We start from the raw sequence: 10,187 nt of genomic DNA, 5'->3' as shown, positions 1-10,187 counted from the left end.
AGTATTTAACAATAAATGTAATAGCCCCTGTTTAATATAGGCCTATCTATTGCGTTAATAACTGATAGTGCTCGCAGGTGGTAATGCAAGGTAATGCGTGATGAAGCGTTTGGCAACTCTCTTCATCAAATGGAATGTAGGCCTAGCCTAATGTAAAGCAACAAGTTTTCGGTTCTTCTATGAAAATAGGAATACACTTCAACCATAGCATAGGCCATAAAGCCTACATTGTGACATTTTAAAAGCTGACAGTAAGTTGACAGTTGATTTGACATCGCAAACATCGCCACGTTATAGCCTATTTGGCCAGAGTCTAATAGACTGTCTATTGCGTCAACCTGTGCGCGCTGGTGGTAGGCTACAAATAAAGCGTGATGAAGCGTTTGGGAATCTGTTCATCAAAATGGTTAAAGGTAGAGTAGGAGATCTTTGAAAAACGGTTCCTGTGAGCTATATTTTTGAAAATACACAGCCCGCCTCTCCCTTCAGCCCTCCCCTCAAAGTCACGCCTTCAAAACACATGAACACGCATGCAGTCTGTCAAGTGTTCGGATTATCCCGGGAACCCACGAGAGCTCACGAGGCGGGGCTAGAACTAGAAGCCACGTCAAATCGATTAGCCAAGCTAACTTCCAGCCATGGCACTGTCTCCGGCTACGGTAAGAATGTTCAACATCACAATAAACGCACAGGCCGTCATGGTTGCCATTTCAAGAAATATTGATGACAGTAGATGTATACTAGATTAGTTATTGAACTTGACTTGATACATGTTACTTATCTCATTCTAACTTCCTAACACTGATGACAGATGTTATACCGTCATCCCTAGACAGTAGCCAGTAGCTACAGTACTGACATGGATTTATTTGGACAGATGTGTACAGCAATATACATTTTACTATTGTATTTATATATACCCGACACCACAATCCGTAGTGTTTTAGGCAAGGACGTCAGTTATGTACGAATCTTACGGGGATATTTCACTTGGGTTGCCGCACGCGCAGACACAGGAACAGAGGGAGTAAAGAAAAACAACCGAACTGATCAACGCTAAAATTGTTTTGGCTGACGATATTTTCATATGCTTTAGACCTTCCACGACCACGACGAGAGCTCCAGCTTTCCTGGCCCATCACAATCATAACGACCTAACAGCCCAGTAGGACCGATGGCCAGAGATGGAGGAGGAGGAAGATAGACGCAGCAGAGGTCGGGGATATTGATTAGGAAGACTCCAACAGAATTGACGCCCTGCTAACTGTAAGGATGTACATTCATCCCACAATAACATATGTCCTGCTGTATTCCTCCAGATGTGTAAGTATTGTATGGATGTTATCACAACAGATGTACTCTATATCGCAACACGAGTAGGCTGCACGAGTACACCTGTTGTGATAACACCCATCACAATATTTCTACTCCTATGAGTACTAGTGTGATATGACATGGTTGTAGGTACACAACACCAGTGGTAGTTCAAGTACATCCATAAAAGCCCTTCTACTTCATACATCTGTGTGCCCCTGGCACAACACCAGTTTGTAAGAAATTGACTGCAAAACGTTGTATGCATACAATTGGCACATCTTTATTTATATACACAATAATGATTGCTTATGTCCATATCGGTCTTATTGTCAATAGTTATTTAGTCCCCATCATCAAATAGAAAATGCATTACATAAAACGTATTTATTGCTTTGCAGGCCTTGATTCAATCATTGAATTTGAAGCAATCCCATCGGTTACTGCAGCGTGCCCTGATCCGTGACCCCAGTTTGATGTTCGACCTGGCACATGACATCTGGTCCTCAGCCACAGCCCAGTAGCACAACCAACCTGGCGCCTCTGCGTAAGGAGATGCCCATGAACATTGAAAGGAAATGCTGTGGTGTTCTCAGTTTTGATGGAAGACTTTGGGCTGATGTAGGACTAGGTGAGAGAAACGGACTCTTCAGGCATGCAGCCTACAGACAGTATGGGGCACTTGAACAGGGTTGACGTTGTAATACACAGTACAATACCCAGGATTAGCCAGGGTTACCCTGCTCCACTAGAGAAATATAAAAGGTTTATACAGAGTACGGTATAAAACACACAAACCGGCAGTGTGCAGAGTTTATTTTTCATTATCTGTAGGAGCATTAATCTGTACATTTATACATCTCACCTTTTTTGTTTGGAACCATGTTTGTCTTGTTACCTTTGTTTTTTTTTAATACATAGAAAATAAATGCAACCTGTCAAACAATCTTCTGATTGTAGTCTTGTGGAATATATAAATTATGTAACCATGCATTTTCAGTCAGAGAATGAATAAAAAAAGCCACACAGTCAAATTGTGTCCACCAATATTTACTGTCATTGAAATGTATGGACAATTTAAACAATGTATTACACATGACACTAGATACATTACTTTATACTATATTTACAGTTGTCATTACCACACAAAAACTCGGGGAAGGTGGGTAAGTGCAGCAACTGTGAAGGGCCTAGTCTGAGGTTGGAGGCGTCTGTGCTGTAAAAAGATAAACAGAATTAGAAATCACATATCTGACAGTAGCTCCAGTGACATTTTAAATGCAAGAGCTGGGTTGTTGGGGCAGGGACACCAAAAATAACTCCTTTATCTGGGCTCACCTGGTTGTGAGTGTCTGCCGTCAGCCATCCCTCTTGGGGCAGAAAGTCTTCTGCACAGGACGGTGCCCTGAAGGTTGACGTTCACAGTATGCAGCCTTCATGTCCTGGAACTTTTATTGTGCAATTTTCCATATCTGAAACAAGCAATGTGTTATACTATATTAGGGCTTCATTACATCAAATTACACAGCAGGGTTTTACAGGGTGTTGGCTACAGTCCCAGGAGCAAAGTGGAGTTGTGTGCCTTGCTCAAGTGCACTTCAGCTGTGGATGGAGATGTAGGTAGGGAGAGGTAAGGATGGGATTTTAACCTGCTTCTCTCTGTGATCTTAGGACCACCTCTCACCATCAGGTGATGGCTGCTACCTCAAATTTCACTCATGGCCCAAGTTATGATCTGTAATCAGCATTGTTTTTACCTTACAAAAATAAATGTAAATGCATTCAGCACCATGGGGGGCTGTGAAGACCTTTGAGTATATTTGCAGAACTACATACTGAATTGAGCCATCCGCCTTTCTCTTGGTTGGTGTGTTGAGATGGTGACTGCAGTCCAGGCTTCTTGCATCGGAGAAGAGCTGTAGCTTTTACTGGCATAAGTATGTGGTTGTGGAAGGACCCTGTCTGCGGTTGACCTGAGGGAAAAAAGAGCACAAATTGCATATTAGCACAGAGCCCATGCTAAGACCATAGATAGACAGATAAATCATCTGGCACAATCTGCATGCAACCAACATAACCTAGAAAGAGACAGATTAGCAGCAATACACAAAGGGGACAAGTATACAAAAAACACGTAAAGTGTTCTGATAAGGTGCATGGAGGTAGTCTGTGTTGATTCCAGCAACCTCAAAGACTGAAAAGTGTCCCAGTGTATTGAATTGAAACCTATAGCGCGTGTGCGCGCACACATAGGAATATGATAATTTAGTGTATCAATTACAACTACAGGATCTGTTCATATGCTTTTGTCAGATAGAACCATTGTTTCTCAAAGGCAGATCATTCCAAAAGGGATAGTAGTATCTGCAACTGGACGAAATTACACCCACAAACATGAAAAACATTTTAACAACTCAAAGGCAGCCTTGATGTGAGAGTGAACCTGATGAAGCAATAGCGAAACGCATTGTTCAGCAAATAAACTACCAGTGTGTGGTGATTCATCCTTCATTTACTTGGCAGCCTTGATATGTTGTGATACAGGAGCAATGGAAAACACCACAACATTGGAATGGACAAAGCAGAACATTTCTATATAACCATGGTAAAAACAAATAATGTACCGGCATCTCCATGTGATCATTCAGTGTAGCCATCACAATAAAGATCTGCTGTGTAGCCGTCATGGTCATTAGGTGGTATTTATCAAATGCAAAACTACCGTCTTCTCAAAAACGACATCAGCGAGTTAACAACATTAGTTCTACACCCACAATCATGTTACATTTGAAAACCCAAAGGCAATCTATTTTGCAATGCTGGAGTGGCGAACAGGTTGTGCTTGTGCTTGCTACAGTATTACCATCGTCATACAACAGAGACGTACATACCCAAAGCAAAACATGCAAACGATATATTTTTGTAAACCACTAGAAAGACATGGGCTTTGCTGGTCAAAGTAATGTGTGTGTAAACATGGTAGGTTACTTACTTATTACGGGGTGAATCCGTATTTAGTTACTGAACGCGGGTGGAGAAGGGGAATTGAGAACAGGTGCTTCCATCCTCCCAGCTGGTTTGTCGCTCGTTCGCACAACTAGATTCTAGTAGCAAAACACACAAGAGTAACCGTCTGAGTTACACAGAGCAATTCTGAAAACGTGTTTATGCGCACAGAATAAATGCCACAGGGGGAAAAAAACACCAAAAATAACGCGATTAAGGTAGCAGCTATGTTAAGCAAGGTAGCAGCTAGATATGTTGGAACTTGAGCTAATCCTCTGACCCCTCTCAATGGATAGGCCTACTTGCTTAAAAAAAAGACACCACTGTGTCCTAAACCAATTCACAAAATATTATACAGACAAATATATTACCTCACCTCTCGATTAGAAATGTGGTCACCAAAGCCTATGTTTGAAGCCGCTGCCGTAGCCGACATCTGTGTCCAAGAGTGTCAGGTCCCATTTCCAATTGTCAGCCCGTGTTGGAATCTGGTCTTGCGAGTCCAATGACTATAATCCTGACATGGATAGTCCAGTGTAACAAAAGCCAAAGTTCTTCCTGTAGCTCTGCAAAAGCCAGCAAAGTTTCCAAGTAGCTCAGCCTGCTGCTAACTGTCGTTACCTTGCTAGCCGAGTGATGATGAGCCTCGTCGCGTGTGCATGAATGATGGGGGCGGGGTCGGTCAAGTTCACGAGTCGGTGAACGCGCAGGGAGGAGGGGTGAGTGCTGGTGGTTGATGGACGTGTCAGAAACCAATAGAAGTGATGATGAGTATTACTTCTATTGGTTGCCGTTTTCTTCTGACTACGCCCTCTACACTGGACCAAAAGATTTCGTTTTTTTTTCCAAACACTCTATTTTAATGGGTGCTATGGCGTCATGAGGGGTTTTTCAGATGATATGGTAAAACATGTTCCAGAAAAACATCTCCTACCCCACCTTTAACTGGCAAGTTTTCGGTTCTTCTACGGAAGGAATGCACTTTAAAGCATAGATAATCCTATAGCCTACATTGTGACATTTTTAAAAGTTGACAGTAAGTTGACAGTTGTGACAGTTGCAAACGCTCGCCACGTTAGGCTATATGATAAAATTCACAACCAGGCCAATTATCTCTCTTTCAGTAACCTACCAGTTTGTCTTGAGAAGATGTCAGTTAATTTGGCACATTTGGCTGCCACTGCCTTTCTTTTTTTATTTTAGCCCTCTTTCTGCTTTCCATCACTGACGCTCTGTTTCGCGCCAGTGTGATTTAAAAAGACGAGCTTTGGGCCAAACCTTCTGAAACACGTGGGAGGGGTCGGGGGAATTATGCTGCTTACATGGTAGTAGAACCACAGAATTTCTAGGAAGGGGCTTTGGACCTATTTAATCCACTATGATGCAGCTGGCGGTTGCAACTTAATTGATATTAATGCAAGAATAAGACACAAGAAGTGACCAAAAAAAAAAAGTTAAAATTAGTTGTCGCCGTGGGCCACGTCGATGGTTTGGGCCGGGAAAACTCCCGATCACTTTAATGTCCACCCCGGCATTGGTAGGCCTATTTGAAAATACATTTAACTGTAGAACTAGCCTATATTTGCTTAGGCCTACTAGGTTAGGCTACTGTTACGTCAATTCTAAGTAGGCTAGCCTAAGTAGTTGACTTTAGTCTCGCTGGGAGTGGGAAAATTAACGGGAGAAAACATGGGCAAAACAATGGGTGGTGATTTGGTGAGTACCGCGAACTGATTAGTAGAAGTTAATTAGACCTAATGAAGGCATGAGTCGGTTGATCACCGTCAGCTGTGTCGTGTCAGCTGATTTGGTTTGCGCGGCAAACTGGAGTTCAGGTTTATAATTAGGCTTTCTAGAATTGTTTGGCCGTTTGGGAGACTACTGAGCTAGACAGACTTTGTTGTGCTTGCCTGTGAACCAAGCCAAGACGACTTATTGTACAAACGTGATTTCTGAAACGAGGCAGCCGGTAAGCGCTTGTTTTAGTCATTTCGGAATGTTTAGCGCGGTGGGCCAGAGATTACCTATCTCAGGAGATCGACTATCTCTGTATGGCTCTGACTTGCGTTCTGCTCCATTGATGATAACTAGCCTACCGCGGTGGAAATACTGAAATTGTAACCAGCTCTAATACTTCCAGAAGGAATGTAGATGCTTTATTGATAGGCTTTCCATCTTCAATTGTGTCGGATTTGTCTGCAAAAATGGATAAAAAAAATATCTGGAAAAATGGTCATTGGTTTCCATTGGTTTCAATGAAGGCACTCGTGTTCTGGCAGGGACTCGCTTTTCGGCACGACAGGGTCTGCTCCTACAATCTCATATATCACGAGGGCTTGTGGTTATTCAATCTCGTTCGTCGTCTAACATAGCAAAGTTTATTTTTGAATTATTGTAGACATGGTTGCACATTTCCTGCATGTTTGCACATGAGCATTTTTGCACATTTCTTTATAACTCATTTCTTTTCTTTGTCTGTCTACACGTTTCCCTCCAGGTGTTTCACCTAAGGAAAAGACAGAACCACAACTCGACCAAATCAAAAAGAAATCCTTTCTTGTGGAATAGTGCCTTAAACCTCCACCAGAAGTCTCCGTCCTTTTTACAAGTTGCGGAAAATGCACAGAGGCCAACCAAAGAAAAAACTCAAACAAAAATAAAGCTATTATAATAAATAATAATAGCCTAAAATACAAAATAAGGCTATTCAGGACATCCATACCACTGAAATCAATGAAAAAGACAAGATGCATGAAATCCTTTGTCTGTGCATAGTCTTTCAAGTGTGGTTAAACCCAGTGCTGATATACACTTGACAGTGGAAAACCAAAGCACCATTGGAAACCAATGACTGCCAGTGCATAGTGAGCCGTCTGCCAGCGGACCACCGCTGACCAGTGAGGCAACTGACCAGTGGACAACATTCTGCTGCCAGTGACTAAGATGCAGACTCCACTCACACCAAAACACAACAAAGAGAGAACACGCTTCACATAGGGGCCTGGAGGATAAAGCTTGAAGAAGAAAACAGGAAAAAAGGTTCTGCCTCCCACTTTGCTTCATCTCCCCTGTTGACATGCAGGAGCCTAGCCACTCTTTATGTCCATGCAACTGTCCCGATCAGCTGTCTCAGGCTGCTGAAGCACCTTTTGTCCATTAGCTCTTGGACTGCTGCTATTGTGGGTGGGGGGAGTTCTGAACTTGGACTGTGTGTTGTCCTTGACTGCAGTTTGGTGTTGTGCCTTCAGCTGACTTCGGGTGAGTACTACAGTGAATGCTTTCTTCTGCATTTCTAGTGACATTGTATCCTGCTTGTGCAGTAATGTATTTTACTGACTGTGCTGGCTACTGCAGGAATTGCGCACCACATTGCCACTTGGAAGTTTCAGTTAGGTCTTCAGGACTGGCCTGATATCTGCTATGTTCACAGCACTTGGAATGCATCACCAATCTGTCAATTCTGCTGTGGATTTTGCCAGCTCCGCTTCCTTTAAGGGTATGGCATCAATAACTTCCATGCTTTATGGCACACAAGATGGTCTGGCTGTCAGCTACGTGATGCCACTTCTTGACCTCGATTCGGCAGTGCTTTTGGAATTAGTTCTTCATCCGTGCTGCAAAGACTGCTGTGCTCCTCTTCAACTTGACTTGTGGTCAAGAGGGTTCAGCTTGGCCTTGACCTCAACTAGCTTCACGATGACACCGTGCCTACAGCTCCACCTCGGGTACAGCACAGTACAGTAGAGTAGAATAGAGTAGGGAGGTAGATGCTTGGCTTAACAGCTCTCTTCTGGTGAGTGGTTATCTCACTGTCTGGCTCTGGCCGAAGCGCGTTTCTTTTTTCTTCTTGGAGTTGATCTCTGCTGATGTCTGAGATAAGTGGTGAATTCTGGGTACTGTGGGCATAGTCCCCGGGGGGCTTGTCTTGATGGCCAGGCTGGGGATTCAGAGTGGCGATCTGGTCCGTGGTTCCTTCTGCCACCTTGGGGTGGGTGGCCTGCAGGGTCAGTGGAATACCTTACTGTGCAGACAGGAGGTGGTGTTGCTGGAGTGTAGAGGAGGGCATTCACTGCAGTACTCTCCTGAGCTCAGCCGGGGCCACGGCACCCAGTTGCTGTCCGGAACGGCGTGTGGTCCAGGTCCGGGGTTGCTCCGCCAGCAGTGGCAGCAGTCCAGGAGCTGTTGGATGAAGGGCACTTCGGCGGTTTGGGGCAGTTGGTCAGGGCAGTTGCATGGACATGGGGAGCGACTGTCGGATTCCTGAGTGTTGGGAAGGGAAATGGGGGTAATGTGTGCAGGGGCCTTTCAAGAGGACAGTGGAGATTTCAAAACAGTCGACATCCAACATCTACCCCCTCAAAAGACTGCAAGAAATGCAAACACAAGTCAGCCTGTTCTGAAGTCCTGAAGCCAACTTACAGGCCCAAACCTGTTCATCCACAGCAAGTGGCACACTACAAGAAGAAATGTTGCTGTTGGAGATGTAGTGTGGCTCTGCGACCAATATGTGTTGCTTGGGCAATTCAAGCCCGCAAGAGTGCAAAGTTCAAAGGCATTGTCCAGGATGTCCATGTGAAATTCCCTCCAAGTGGATGTGCTCAAGTGAAAATTCCAAAGCAAACCAAAGAGTCCTGGGACCACACTGCATCGGGATGTGCGACCGCTCTTCTTCAAAGTTAGCAGAAACCAGTTTGCCTGATGGGTGCAATCTTCCTGTGTCACGCCATGCCAAGATCGAGTGGGAAGTGTTGCGGCAGGTGGTGTCTTTGGCACAGACTTGCTGATTGACAACCTCCACAGGTCCTCGCTGCACTGGATGTGTGGGGTGAGTAAAAAGTCAATGTGACATTTTTTTTTAAACTAAGAGAATGCCTTTAAATTGTGTACCTTCAGTGTCACATTGGTGTCGGATGAAGACTAAAGCTCTCGCTCTCTCTCGCTCTCTCGCTCTCTCGCTCTCTCTCTCTCTCTCTCTCTCTCTCTCTCTCGCTCTCTCGCTCTCTCTCTCTCTCTCTCTCTCTCTCTCTCTCTCTCGTGTGTTCGTGTATTTGCTACAGCTTGGCATGGGCATATGCATCTTCTCATCTTCTCTGTGATGGATGAGAGGACGGACCGACGCATGGGCTTCCGTCACCATGGCACACCTCATAGGAGTGAGTATCATACAGTTATACACATACCCACACTGATCCCTCTGTCATAGTTCATAAACAAGTGTGTCAAAATAGGGAGAGAATGTTGGACTGAGTCATCAGGGCCCACCAGTTACAGTGAGAATAATTATTTCAAACCTTGCTGATTTTGTTGCTTTGTTATTGACATTCTAAATGACCAGTAATAAAACCCCAATGAAACCATAAAATGATTCAAATATCTGAAAGATCTGTGACCTTAAAATTGTGCTGAATGTAGCTTAACTCTAAAACTGTGTTAAAATGTGCACGTATATTTTGGACACTTTTCTAGTTTTGATCGTGTGTAAGTGGATAGGGAGATCTGACCCTGTGAATATACAGCCCAGGCTACTTTATTAGAATAGTGTAAAAAAGTTGATTTATTTCCATAATTCCACCAATAATGTTAAACTGTCATGTATTATAGATTCATGGCCCAGTTTATTTTAACTATTCCAATCATTCAATTGTTTGTTTTTACTTATTTTCGCCTTCCAGCTCAAAAAACCCATGAATTGGTGAATTCGCAACATTAGAATATTGTAATAAAAAAGACATTGCAAATGAATGGGGTTTTATATCTGGTAAGTTAGAATTAAACTGGTGAGTTAACACCAAAACGTGGCATGGAAATCTACAGGGTATATTGAAGAGTGAAGGGTGGGTCACCAGGTCAACAAATAAGAACAGCTG

The 10,187-nt window shown here is 43.6% G+C and overlaps 2 long non-coding RNA genes across 3 annotated transcripts; one reads left to right on the top strand and one right to left on the bottom strand.

Moving 5' to 3' along the window:
• The first annotated feature begins 540 nt into the window (after positions 1-540).
• On the top strand, positions 541-2,260 carry LOC134460765 (uncharacterized). The gene is made up of 3 exons (XR_010037164.1): positions 541-659; positions 1,097-1,266; positions 1,716-2,260. It is a non-coding gene; the product is annotated as an uncharacterized LOC134460765 (long non-coding RNA).
• Positions 2,261-2,348: 88 nt separating this feature from the next.
• LOC134460758 (uncharacterized) lies at positions 2,349-4,826 on the bottom strand. Of its 2 annotated transcripts, none has more exons than XR_010037163.1 (5): positions 4,692-4,826; positions 4,307-4,418; positions 3,151-3,287; positions 2,653-2,786; positions 2,349-2,530 (listed from the first exon to the last, which is right to left on the bottom strand). It is a non-coding gene; the product is annotated as an uncharacterized LOC134460758 (long non-coding RNA). The 2 variants fall into 2 exon arrangements; XR_010037162.1 differs by having other exon boundaries at positions 4,697-4,826.
• Between the last annotated feature and the right edge of the window lie 5,361 nt (positions 4,827-10,187).

Source organism: Engraulis encrasicolus, chromosome 2, assembly GCF_034702125.1.
Source record: "Engraulis encrasicolus isolate BLACKSEA-1 chromosome 2, IST_EnEncr_1.0, whole genome shotgun sequence".
In the NCBI taxonomy this organism is placed as follows: Eukaryota; Metazoa; Chordata; class Actinopteri; order Clupeiformes; family Engraulidae; genus Engraulis; species Engraulis encrasicolus.
Note: the sequence above shows the minus strand (reverse complement) of the source record. Positions and strands in the feature narration are given on the sequence as shown.